The 14,312-nt window shown below is 37.1% G+C and overlaps 1 protein-coding gene across 8 annotated transcripts in view; it reads right to left on the bottom strand.

Moving 5' to 3' along the window:
- The window catches only part of LOC128219781 (neuroligin-4, X-linked-like), a 403,742-nt gene that overhangs the window by 39,558 nt on the left and 349,872 nt on the right, over positions 1 to 14,312 (bottom strand). The window contains exon 1 of one of the 8 annotated variants that reach the window (XM_052927781.1): positions 3,587 to 3,605. The exons of the other annotated variants lie outside the window; for them this stretch is intronic. The gene's annotated coding sequence lies outside the window, so the exon portion shown is untranslated. Of the gene's footprint in view, positions 1 to 3,586; positions 3,606 to 14,312 lie in introns of those variants that run through there. 8 annotated transcript variants of the gene reach the window in all.

Genomic DNA, 14,312 nt, shown 5'->3' with positions numbered 1-14,312 from the left:
AACTGTAAGAACTGTTTGCGTGTCGAATTGTATGTGATGACATTATTATACATTGTATAAGATGACATACTACATGCGGTGGCAAAGCTGTATGTAGTGACCAATTTAAGATTTGTAGGCGGTGACGAACGGAATGCGTGACGAGATGCACGTGATGACGAACTGTTTATGTGATGAACTGAATGCGGTGACGAACGGTATGAACTGTATGCTTAATGAACTGTATGCAGTGACGAACTGTATGCAGTGACGAGCTGTATGCGGTGACGAACTGTATGCAGTGACGAACTGTTTGCGGTGACGAACTGTATGCAGCACATCAAGACCCAAACATTTCTACAAAAGTGGTTTAAATGATTAAACATAACATTACGCGCATATAGTTAAGATCGTGTTTGTCTAAACTGAAGATTCGTGGATTGAAAACCATGCTGTTTTGTGCAATTAATGGTCTTATTTAATATCCAATTTGCCAAGACAGTATCTGTTATATCTGTTATGAGTAGTCAATATCGTTTTCATGTAAAAACCAGATATAATCAAGAGTTGTACCGACAACTGAGTCGTAAGTTTAATCATCTGGATGCCTTCCAAACATTTGAATCATTCATGATAGTTCATTTCCGTCATGTTCAGGTTGCTTTAAGTACTCTTGTAAAGTAAGAATTAGGAAACATGGCACATTTTTTGTTTTTTTACATTAACGATAAATTTTCATCTTCATAATTAAATGAGCATATAGCATACATCCATGTAGATAGATAGATAGACTAACTAAGATAGTAGACTAACTAGTAGATAACTAAGAATACTTCACAGTTTTCTTTTATCTTCTTCAATCTGCCACAAAAAAAAGAATGTTGGCTTTGCTATACATTTTTTTCGGTTTACAGTTAAGATATGTAGCATTATAAATATTTCAAAAGGGAGCACTGTAGGACCTTATCATTCCCAGATCATATTCTTCACAGGGCTGGGAAAAATAGGATCCTATTCTTCACAGTTTCAAACTGTGACATTTATGACTGACCAAAATGGTGGTAAGCAAGAAAATCATATTCTTCACAAATTTTGTCGATGACATTGCTGTTTGATATATTTGATATAAAATTGTAATAATAATAATAAAAAATAATAACAATAATAATAATAATAATAATATTAAAAGCATTATAAAAGTAAATAATAATAATAATAATAATAATAATAATAATAATAATAATAATAATAATATTAGCAACAATACATATTCTTAAAACTACGCCTCCTACTACAACAATAACAACACCACCACCACCACCTATTCTTAAAACTAAAATTTTCTTTATATTTATCGTGGTCCGATTGTGTCCCCGAGGGTGAAATGTTACACTATCGTAAATGATCGACCTTAACAGGCAAGCTCGGAACAGAACTATCTTTAAACCAAAGTTCTTCTAGTACTGCGGTATATACTGCTTGCCCGAAATTTAAGCTGTGAAGAATAGGTTCCTATTTTTCCCAGGTGGGAAGAACATGCTCTGGGAAAAGTAAGGTCTTACAGAGCACGGCTGTATCTCAAGAGAATTTCAATGGCTTCAGCAGTTTTATCAGTGATAAGATATACATGTACTTCAAAATTCATATTTTACGTTTGACAGTTCTGGACAGTTATAATATCTATACAGCATCCTTACCGCTTCTGCTTTGCACTGAAAAAATAATCGATACTAACTTCTTATCAAAATTCTATCTACAGTAATCGTTTATGCGTCTCAAATTGCTACACTTTTGTTTTTCTCAAAAATGGCAGTAGTGCAACTCAATTGGAGAGTCGATGAAGAATAATATCGAAATTATGTGAAAAAACTTTTATTTTATGCCAGGTTAAATTTTGCGTGTGTTCAAAAGCACAAGCTACGTTTTATAATAATTCAATGCAATCTATATGGCAATGGCGCCAGAGTAGTGACTGCTTTCAACACATTTAACACAGCGGAATATGTTCTTACAATGCATAAACTTTAAACTATTCTCATTACACAACATTCATGAACAAAGAAATATCCATTGCGATAATTTCAAGAACACGTCCTGAGCAGGTCAAGAACCGGGTTCCAGATTAGTGTAAGTTTCTAGTACATCAATCTCTAAAAGATTTCAAGAACAATGAGTTGTAGAACTTCATAAGTTACCTTAATTGTTTTAGACATACGTTCTTGAAACCTTATATTCCAAATTGATTCGTGATCATATAAAAACACTCGTAGAAAAAATACGATCTTACACTGAACTCAACAAATATTCACTTAGTATAGTTTGCCATACAAATGTCAATTTACGTATATCATTTAACTTAATATTTCATAACGCAAAATTTAACACAATATTTGAAACGAACATTGTAAAATGTTGCAATCTTGCAAGCAGAGTGGGCCTCGAATTTACGGCTCTCTCTCAAAACGACATTAAAAAACAATCAAAAATGTTTATAAACTAATAACTCATGTAGAACAGTGAAATTGCAGATTTAAACAATCAATTAGCTCAGGCAAAAAATATATTTATCACATTGATGGTATTCATGTCGAAAATAGCTCTTTGAGCTAATGATTTTTGTTATCATATACCCGACCTTAACTATGGTGCTTATATCTTTTATCATGTGTGTATTATTTTATCGATTATATTAAGCCGTGTAAACGCCTGATGACAAGAATTGATTTTGCTCCGTTTAAATGACAAAATCGCAGTGTCTCAAGTGATTTCACCCCATGTATGAAATACTTTTTGTCATATAATATCATCTTCCACGTGATATCAAATCCCGTTTATTCCGTGAAACGAAAAAGGGGGGAGAGGCTTGATTATTTGAGTATTTTGGTGTGTTCGAATGATATGTTGACCTGGTTAGTAAGTTTATGTTACACAATATAAATATGCCTACCCAGAGACCAGTCGTGTAAGCTAATCAATAATTAATTCCTTGAAAAAACCTTATGTAATGTGTTTTTGTGTTCCCAGCCTCTCTCTTGTACATTTCATTTTTTAGAATAATACATGTTCTTGAACCATACATTTAAAAATATTTAATTTCTTGAACCCAGTATCAGGAAATAATCAAGGTCTTGAAAGCTGGTTCAAGAAATGAAGATTTTTAAGTTCTAAACTCATCGTAAGTTTTAATATCTTTATCTCTGCTCATTGCCAAACTAGTGTGTGCGTGTGTGCGTGCGTGCGTGCGTGCGCGCGTTTTACTCGCTGTATAACGTTTAATCCATATCCTAATTTCATATGAAATTGAGTCACCTTGCCCTTTGCAATAGGAATGTCAGCATTAAGTTTGATTACACATTCTTCTTTAGGTAATAGGTTGGTGTATGTATTCTACAAAGTGATCTATATCTACGACTCTTAACAGTAATATATAGCATGGTATTAATAGTTTGCAGACAGTAATACCACTTCTGTTTCATTCGTCGTGACATTCACCTGCAGGGATAATAAAAATGAACAACTAACACAACCTCTCTTGCTTGTTCATGTTCTACAATAAAGACACACGCTGATCTTCCGATAATAATCCCTACACAATTTTATAGTTCACCTGAAACAATAATGTAGGATACAGTAAGATATACTTGAATTTCAAACTACGTTGCAAAATGTTTAGCACTCTCATATCATATCACCACATTAACACACATATCGCCGTGTTTGCTTACCGAAACGAAACCGAGGCATATGTTAAAATCGTTTGTAATGAAAAACACACTCAGGATAAACATCAACACGTTCTCGTCCTTATTTTAGCTAATCGAAATACAAGACAAAAAGACTGAAAAATATCATACCAATTGTAAACAATAGCAGCACATTATATAGTTATAAAGATACAAAGCAAAATGCTTTGTCAAAGTACAACTATTTTCTTATGGGTCAAATAATGGGCGGAATTTGAATTACCCTAGTACCTATATAAATGTGTGTTGAAATAGGAGACATAATACTCATATGCATTATGCATTATGATATAAACATAAGCCCTTATTATAAGTAGCTTTCTAAGACGACAAAATTCACAAATTTGTAAAAAATGTGTTTGATCAACAAGGTCAAATAAAACTGACATTGCATTTGATACACTGTCTGCCAATTCACCATCACGTTTGTTATGATGATGATGATGATGCTATTGCTGCTGCTGCTGATGATGGTGGTGGTTATGATGATGATATGTTGCTTCTGATGCTTCTGATGATGATGAAGTCATTGTTTGCTATGAATGAAGGTTATTGGTAAGAAAGTCATGGTTACAAAGGTTGCTAAGAAGGTTGAAGTGGGCACAAACTGGGGCAGAACACGTAGTTACACTAGGGCACAATCAAATTTCTGAAAAGCATGGCCGTATTAAATATCTCGTCAATTATATAAATATATATATATATAGCACATTTTAATAACGATGGAAAGTGGTCGATTGTTTTTCCTTATGTATGTGTACTATAACACGCGGAAGAAGGGTCCTTCTTTAGCGAGGAAGCCGTGATTCACCTATAATAAGGGGAAGGTCGCGATTCACCAACGATAACGCGGAAGCCTTGATTCACCTTTGATAACGATGAAGCCGTGATTCACCTACAATAGCGAGGAAGCCGTGATTCACCTACGATAGCGAGGAAGCCGTGATTCACCTTCTATAACGAGGTAGCCGTGATTCACCTAAGATACTGCAGAAGACGTGATTTACCTACGATATTGTGGAAGCCGTGAATCACCTAAGATAGCGCGGTAGACGTGCTTCTCCAGACGTGATTCACCTACGATAACGAGAAAGCCGAGGAAGCCGTGATTTACCTACGATAATGCAGAAGCCGTGATTCACTTAGGATCACGAGGAAGCCATGACACCTACGATCACGAGGAAGCCATGACACCTAATATCACGAGGAAGCCATGACACCTACGATCACGAGGAAGCCATGATTCACCTGCGATAACGAGGTGGCCATGATTCACCTATAATAACGAGGTGGCCATGATTCACCTGCGATAACGAGGTAGCCATGATTCACCTGCGATAACGAGGTGGCCATAATTCACCTGCGATAACGAGGTGGCCATAATTCACCTGCGATAACGAGGTGGCCATAATTCACCTGCGATAACGAGGTGGCAATGATTCACCTGCGATAACGAGGTGGCCATGATTCACCTGCGATAACGAGGTAGCCATGATTCACCTGCGATAACGAGGTAGCCATGATTCACCTGCGATAACGAGGTAGCCATGATTCACCTATAATAACGAGGTGGCCATGATTCACCTGCGATAACGAGGTAGCCAAGATTCACCTATAATAACGAGGTGGCCATAATTCACCTGCGATAACGAGGTAGCCAAGATTCACCTGCGATAACGAGGTATCCATGATTCACCTGCGATAACGAGGTAGCCATGATTCACCTGCGATAACGAGGTAGCCATGATTCACCTGCGATAACGAGGTAGCCATGATTCACCTGCGATAACGAGGTAGCCATGATTCACCTGCGATAACGAGGTAGCCATAATTCACCTGCGATAACGAGGTGGCCATAATTCACCTGCGATAACGAGGTGGCCATAATTCACCTGCGATAACGAGGTGGCAATGATTCACCTGCGATAACGAGGTGGTCATAATTCACCTGCGATAACGAGGTGGCCATGATTCACCTGCGATAACGAGGTGGCCATAATTCACGTGCGATAACGAGTTGGCCATGATTCACCTGCGATAACGAGGTAGCCATGATTCACCTGCGATAACGAGGTGGCCATGATTCACCTGGGATAACGAGGTGGCCATAATTCACCTGCGATAACGAGGTGGCCATAATTCACCTGCGATAACGAGGTGGCCATGATTCACATATAATAACGAGGTGGTCATGATTCACCTGCGATAACGAGGTGGCCATGATTCACCTATAATAAAGAGGTGGCCATGATTCACCTGCGATAACGAGGTGGCCATGATTCACCTGCGATAACGAGGTGGCCATGATTCACCTGCGATAACGAGGTAGCCATGATTCACCTATAATAACGAGGTGGCCATGATTCACCTGCGATAACGAGGAAGCCGTGCTTCTCCAAGGTTGCCACCGAAGTCTTGCACAGCTAGATCATCACGAAAAGCCTCCGATTCAGGCTCAGCGAACCTGGTAACCTTTTGCATGGAAGGATTGTACACAGTAATCTCCGGAGTTTTACACAACTAGTTTATCTTATTAAGCCTGCTAAATATGATGTAAAATAAAAATTCACAATTTTAGCTTCCAATTTCGAATCATACTGAACGTAGGACATTTCTTTACCAATATCATTTCCGTTTTCCTGTAATGATGCATTTTCTGCATACATGTGACTGATACTCCCATACATGCGACTGACACTCCAATACATGTGACTGACACTCCCATACATGGGACTGACTTTCCCATACATGTGACTCACACTCCCATACATGTGACTGACTTTCCCATACATGTGACTCACACTCTCATACATGTGACTCACACTCCCATACATGTGACTGACACTCCCATACATGTGACTGACACTCCCATACATGCGACTGACACTCCCATACATGTGACTGACACTCCCATACATGCGACTGACACTCCCATACATGTGTCTGACTCTCCCATACATGTGACTGACACTCCCATACATGTGGCTGACACTCCCATACATGTGACTGACACTCCCATACATGTGGCTGACACTCATATACATGCGACTGACACTCCCATACATGTGACTGACACTCCCATACATGTGACTGACACTCCCATACATGTGACTGACACTTATAAACATGTGACTGACACTCCCATACATGTGGCTGACACTCCCATACATGTGGCTGACACTCCCATACATGTGGCTGACACTCATATACATGCGACTGACACTCCCATACATGCGACTGACACTCATATACATGTGACTGACACTCCCATACATGTGGCTGACACTCATATACATGCGACTGACACTCCCATACATGTGACTGACACTCCCATACATGTGACTGACACTCCCATACATGTGACAGACACTCATATGCATGTGACTGACACTCCCATACATGTGGCTGACACTCCCATACATGTGACTGACACTCCCATACATGTGACTGACACTCCCATACATGTGACTGACACTCCCATACATGTGACTGACACTCATATACATGTTACTGACACTCCCATACATGTGACTGACACTCCCATACATGTGACTGACACTCCCATACATGTGACTGACACTCCCATACATGTGACTGACACTCCCATACATGTGACTCACACTCCCATACATGTGACTCACACTCCCATACATGTGACTCACACTCCCATACATGTGACTGACACTCCCATACATGTGACTCACACTCACATACATGTGACTGACACTCCCATACATGTGACTCACACTCCCATACATGTGACTGACACTCCCATACATGTGACTGACACTCATATACATGTTACTGACACTCCCATACATGTGACTGACACTCATATACATGTGACTGACACTCCCATACATGTGGCTGACACTCCCATACATGTGGCTGACACTCCCATACATGTGGCTGACACTCATATACATGCGACTGACACTCCCATACATGCGACTGACACTCATATACATGCGACTGACACTCCCATACATGTGGCTGACACTCCCATACATGTGACTGACACTCCCATACATGTGACTGACACTCCCATACATGTGACTGACACTGCCATACATGTGACTGACACTCCCATACATGTGACTCACACTCCCATACATGTGACTGACACTCCCATACAAGTTACTGACACTCCCATACATGTGACTCACACTCCCATACATGTGACTGACATTCCCATACATGTGACTGACACTCATATACATGTGACTGACACTCCCATACATGTGACTGACACTCATATACATGTTACTGACACTCCCATACATGTTACTGACACTCCCATACATGTGACTGACACTCCCATACATGTGACTGACCCTCCCATACATGTGACTGACACTCCTATACATGTGACTCACACTCCCATACATGTGACTGACACTCATATACATGTGACTGACCCTCCCATACATGTGACTGACACTCATATACATGTGACTGACCCTCCCATACATGTGACTGACACTTATATACATGTGACTAACACTTGAACATGTCTCTTAAACTCTAATACATGTGACTGACACTCCCATACATGTGACTGACACTTATATGCATGTGACTGACACTCATATACATGTGACTGACCCTCCCATACATGTGACTGACACTTATATACATGTGAATGACACTTGAACATGTCTCTGAAACTCTAATACATGTGACTGACACTCCCATACATGTGACTGACACGCATATACATGTGACTGACACTCCCATACATGTGACTGACACTTATATACATGTGACTGACACTTGAACATGTCTCCGAAACTCTAATACATGTGACTGACCCTCCCATACATGTGACTGACACTTATATACATGTGACTGACACTTGAACATGTCTCTCAAACTCTAATACATGTGACTGACCCTCCCATACATGTGACTGACACTTATATACATGTGACTAACACTTGAACATGTCTCTCAAACTCTAATACATGTGACTGACACTCCCATACATGTGACTGACACTCATATACATGTGACTGACCCTCCCATACATGTGACTGACACTTATATACATGTGACTGACACTCATATACATGTGACTGACCCTCCCATACATGTGACTGACACTTATATACATGTGACTGACACGCATATACATGTGACTGACACTTGAACATGTCTCTGAAACTCTAATACATGTGACTGACACTCTCATAAATGAGACGTCCTCAGACATATAGGACTTGTGACAAACATTATTTCTTTCATTCACAAATAGAAATATCTGACAACTTATTCAATTATCCTAAACATGCATTTATAGTAATGCATTCATTTCTGTTTATCAAGAAGTCAAAACACAAAATACATAGTTCATAATATTTACAATTTTCAAAAACAACATAACATCTGTAGGAAACGTAAAATACACCCTTTAATAGAAAGCTCAATTTAAGAGCTAGCGAGGATGTAGTGTTCAAAATATTCATAAAGATTGTAAAAATACATTCTACAGGTTATTTAAAGACAATTTAGCTTCTACATAACGAAATTGTATATTATTACATGCATATTATGTTAGAGTTCATTTTTGCGATTTACAGAAAATGGAGCGAGCACCGTTTTCTGTAGATCGCCAAATTTGAACTTATTTGGTGTTTGCAAAGTTCACCCACTAGCTCCTCCCTTTGTGTAGTCACGTGGAATTTTGGCGCGAAAGTCCAGGCGTTAGTTTCATTAAATGAGTGTCGGGTAATGGTAAATTGTCGCAACTTAATGAATGTGTTATAAAAGCAAATTGATTGAGGTTTGTACAAAAATGGAAAAGCACCGAAACATGAACGTTTCTTATACTTTTCGTTTAAAGTTCAACAATTGTTGATATTTGGATATAAGCATTACCTTTATGTATTTGCATAGTACAGAACTTGAATGGGATGACCTTGTTAAGTTTTCTTTTATTAATAATGAACCATAAAATATTGCAAATTTTGATACTGATTTGTTTGATTGTACACATTTTGTAAAAGGCATTTTTAAGGAAGAAACGTAAATGAGATTTGTATTTGAATATTATCACATTTATATTTCAATTGTGCATTGAATAAATGTCAATACGATTTGATAGCTGAATACACATCAATTTTTAAATTCGGACTCGTGACGTCAGCTTCAACTGCCTCCAGTAAACGGGCAGTACCCTTAACTTTCAATCATGGTTACTTCGACCATGCGCAGAGGCAAGAGCGATCTATCAAAAACAGACAACTTGACCAAATCATGTATATCGACAAAATACTCTCTACAAAAATAAGTGTTTGTATTCACAAATCTGCTCTACATGGTATGGAGCTGCAGTGAGTAGGGTTAATTCTCGACTGTCATTGGCCCACACAAATGTGCGAACACCAAATCATAATATATATACTATATGAGAGGACATTTGAGTGTATAGGTGAGGTAAAAATTTACATGTGCGCTTTTAGTAAGTTACTGCTAATATTCACAAGACACATATTTCTATTTTTCAATTTCCTAAAAGGAATATTCTTGAACCTGTTAGTTAATCTGACGGAATAGTGTGCTTTGAGAAGTTATGTGAGTTTCCTCGTTACCGGCTGTCGGTGACAGTAGTAATATATTTCAAGCCACATAATTACCAAAACAAGAACTATGTCGACTAGCAAGTTTGGCATGAACAAATGACGAGAAATTCGTTTGGTTAAAAGTTTCGTTTTAGCTATTATTAAATAAGTGTTCAATGTAGTATGTTAAGACAGTCTAGGGCTGATTGTTAATGATCTTTGCTTTTAATAAAAGTACCAGCTAGCCTTATAGGGCCCAAATGGAACGCCTGGCTACTTCTTCGTATTAGCCTGATATATATATATATATATATATATATATATATATATATATATATATATATATATATATATATATGCATGCACTATTCCTAACTCAAAGTATTGATTGAACGGAATTTTGTAACACTGACCTTGACATTGTCAGCAAAAGCGTTTCCAAGTTTAATCGCACGTATTGATAAGTTATTGAGCGGAAATCTTTTACAGCAGCAGCGATCTTGACCGTGAGCCTAGTAACTACAAAAACAATAATAAGCTAAAAAAAAATTCTAGCAATCAATCCCTTTCAAAATATATAATACTACTAAGTGAACAGGCTTTGCGTATTGGATACCTTAAATACGGTTGTGAAGTGTTAGTGCAGTGGTTAGCACACTCGCTTCAAACTAAGGCTCGATAATCAGCCAAGGTGTATGTGAGTTTGGTTTGTGGTCACCAAGTCGGACAAGCGGCCTTTCCGTTGACTCCGGGTTTCCCAACAGCATGATACCTTACTCCCAAGTGATGTCGTGCCAACGAGAGTAATTCATATCATGTTCTAAAAACTTCTTTAAAAATCGTTGTAAACTGGCTAAGATTTATGAAACAGCTAGACGGACGATATTTCTTACTTTTGACACTTAGTGGTCAACATTATATTTTGTCCAATGAGATGGCAGCGTTTCTCAAGTCTTCCGATACATTTATTTCAGTAAATCAGCAGTCAGCCGATTCTGATTTTAATCAGGTGAAGAGGTAGATATAAATAGAGACTGATACAGTAAGTTGGTAGTAATTAGAATATATGTAGACCACTAAACAACTTAAATATTGTTAAAACATGTAGTATGAACCTACACAAAATAAATGGTTTAGCGAATGGGTCGCATAGAAACATTTATTCTTGTAAGTAAATGTACATACAAATTACTAAGATGTTAAATAAATAAATATATATATATATATTCTCTTTTATTCCACTTTTCAGTGATTTAACATATGATATAAGTGACATGGCATACAATGTAGTTAATAATATAAATAATACATGTTCAAAAAGTACATTACTTATACATATTATATAGTTGTATGATTATTTACAAATGATTGGTTATAAGTTGTGAACAAATTTGCATGCTTTTTTAAGAAACATCTTAAAAAGTTTTTTTTTAAATTACTAAGATGTTAATATCCCGCTTCCAAGCAATGATTAAAGGGTCTTAATCTATTGTTAGGTTGTTAACCATTTATTTAGTGCAGGTACATACTAAAAACCTTTAACGTTTTAGTAGATTACATATTATTGTCTAAACTACACACTAAATGGGTCAGCCACTGTTAATATCTACCGATTCACCTGATCATAATCAATAACGGCTGAGTGCTGATTTACTGAAATAAATGAAATGGCAAATTTGTAGAATACTGCTGTCTAATTGGACAAAACACATATGTTGACCACTAACAATGTAGTGGCATAACATGATTGACTGTCTCATAGGATTAATCAAGTGGATGGAGTTAAATTGTCGGTGCTTGTTAAAAACGATTCATAGATTTTCAATGTTAAAGGTTTCGTCTCGCCCGACTGCCTCATATTTATTAATCGGTGTAACTAAGTCGTTTGACTGTATGTTTACTCCTTGCGTCATATATTTTTATAGCAACTTGCCTTGCCAAGCCGTTATGTTTCGCTACTAATGCATTTATATTCTCATGTTTTGAGATCTCTACGCTATCATTACAGTCGCATACCACAAGCAATCACAGCCGTTTTTCCGACCAATTACTCTGTCTCTGCAAACAGCAATGCTCCTGGTTTATGAGAATGTACTAATGAACCTTTTTTTTACATCTTACTTATAATTACACATGGTGGAAAACAATACCAGTTCTTAAACAGATGGCAGTAGTACACATGGTGGTAAACAATACACGTTCTTAAACAGATGGCAGTAGTACACATGTTGGTAAACAATACACGTTCTTAAACAGATGGCAGTAGTACACATGATGGAAAACAATACACGTTCTTAAACAGATGGCAGTAGTACACATGGTGGAAAACAATACACGTTGTTAAACAGATGGCAGTAGTACACATGATGGTTAACAATGCACGTTCTTAAACAGATGGCAGTAGTACACATGGTGGAAAACAATACACGTTGTTAAACAGATGGCAGAAGTACACATGCTGGTTAACAATGCACGTTCTTAAACAGATGACAGTAGTACACATGGTGGGAAACAATACACGTTCTTAAACAGATGGCAGTAGTACACATGATGGTTAACAATACACGTTTTAAACTGATGGCAATAGTACACATGATGGTAAACAATACACGTTCTTAAACAGATGGCAGTAGTACACATAATGGTAAACAATACACGTTCTTAAACAGATGGCAGTAGTACACATGGTGGTAAACAATACACGTTCTTAAATGGATGGCACTAGTACACATGGTGGTAAACAATACACATGCGTAAACTTATTTTAAACACAGAAGCGATACGGCAATCATATACTACTACAGTATATGATTCCAACATTATGCTCCACTGAAGGCCTAAAACGTAAGGAAATGACTTTCTGCTACCTGAGATAACACAGAGGGAGGAGCTATACAAACCATAACGCACGTTCCAAAAAACACTAATGACATTGGACGCGATCTACATTTGTACATAAAATTGCCAATCTATCTATCAAAAGTCTTTAAAATTCACTGTACCTACCGTTCAGAAAAAGACAACAAGTATTTAAGTATCTTATATCAACACACATATTGTGTGAACCATTCCAGTCACCGGAGTTTCAAAACCTTTGCAAAGAATGAAAAACACTGCATCATGAAAAGGCATATACAGTAACAATATATTAAAAATAAAGGACATATTCATTAGCTAATAAGATAGATGCATACTTAGCAAAGACACTTATTCTAGTAAGCTTAAATAAAAACAAACCATTCAAAGTAAAAATAACCAAAGAAAACCTAAAGTATTAAATTTGCTTGATTGTTATGACGTAATCGATTAAACCCAAATACTATCATAAGTTGTCACTTAGGTAACTGGAAAAACATGATATAATATATAGTATTTTATAGGTTTCACGCGCCGTTTGCTCAATAATTCCCTTGGTTATGAGAAGTAAATATAATTATGCAAATGGCGCGTCATAGTATAGCATTTTATCACATGCTTTACACAATTTTCGGTTTAATATCACCCTCATCTTTTCTGTATTGCAGATATGTAAATATGACAATATCACACCGCGTATACGTGTATTCTAATTTTGTTTTTATCATTTTTTTTAATAAAGTAGTTCAATTTAATTTCAGTCATAAAATGAAAACGCGGTATGTTCTCCTGATTTCATGAAAAACATACTTTAAAACTTTCTCCTGTTCTGTTATTATACAGGAAATGACGTAATGAATATATTAAATAATTATAACGTCATATAACCCCGTGTGACGCGGCCATTCAAAAGAAGTAAAATCGCTAAAAGAATAAGGTTAAAGTTGTAATACTTACTGGATATCATCTCAGTATTCATTTAATTTACAAACGGAATTAAACTATCGGATTTATACTTTTATTTGTTTTAAATTATTCGGAGTACTACATTTCTGGAATGCATGTTGTGCGGGACACAACATTGCTTGTGGTATTCGGCGTATGTGGCACATATGGGTCATTTTCGTTATTTTGTTTACAGGAAAAAGGCATATATGTTAAATAGAATCTGACA

This window comes from Mya arenaria, chromosome 15, assembly GCF_026914265.1.
Source record: "Mya arenaria isolate MELC-2E11 chromosome 15, ASM2691426v1".
NCBI classification, from domain to species: Eukaryota; Metazoa; Mollusca; class Bivalvia; order Myida; family Myidae; genus Mya; species Mya arenaria.
Note: the sequence above shows the minus strand (reverse complement) of the source record. Positions and strands in the feature narration are given on the sequence as shown.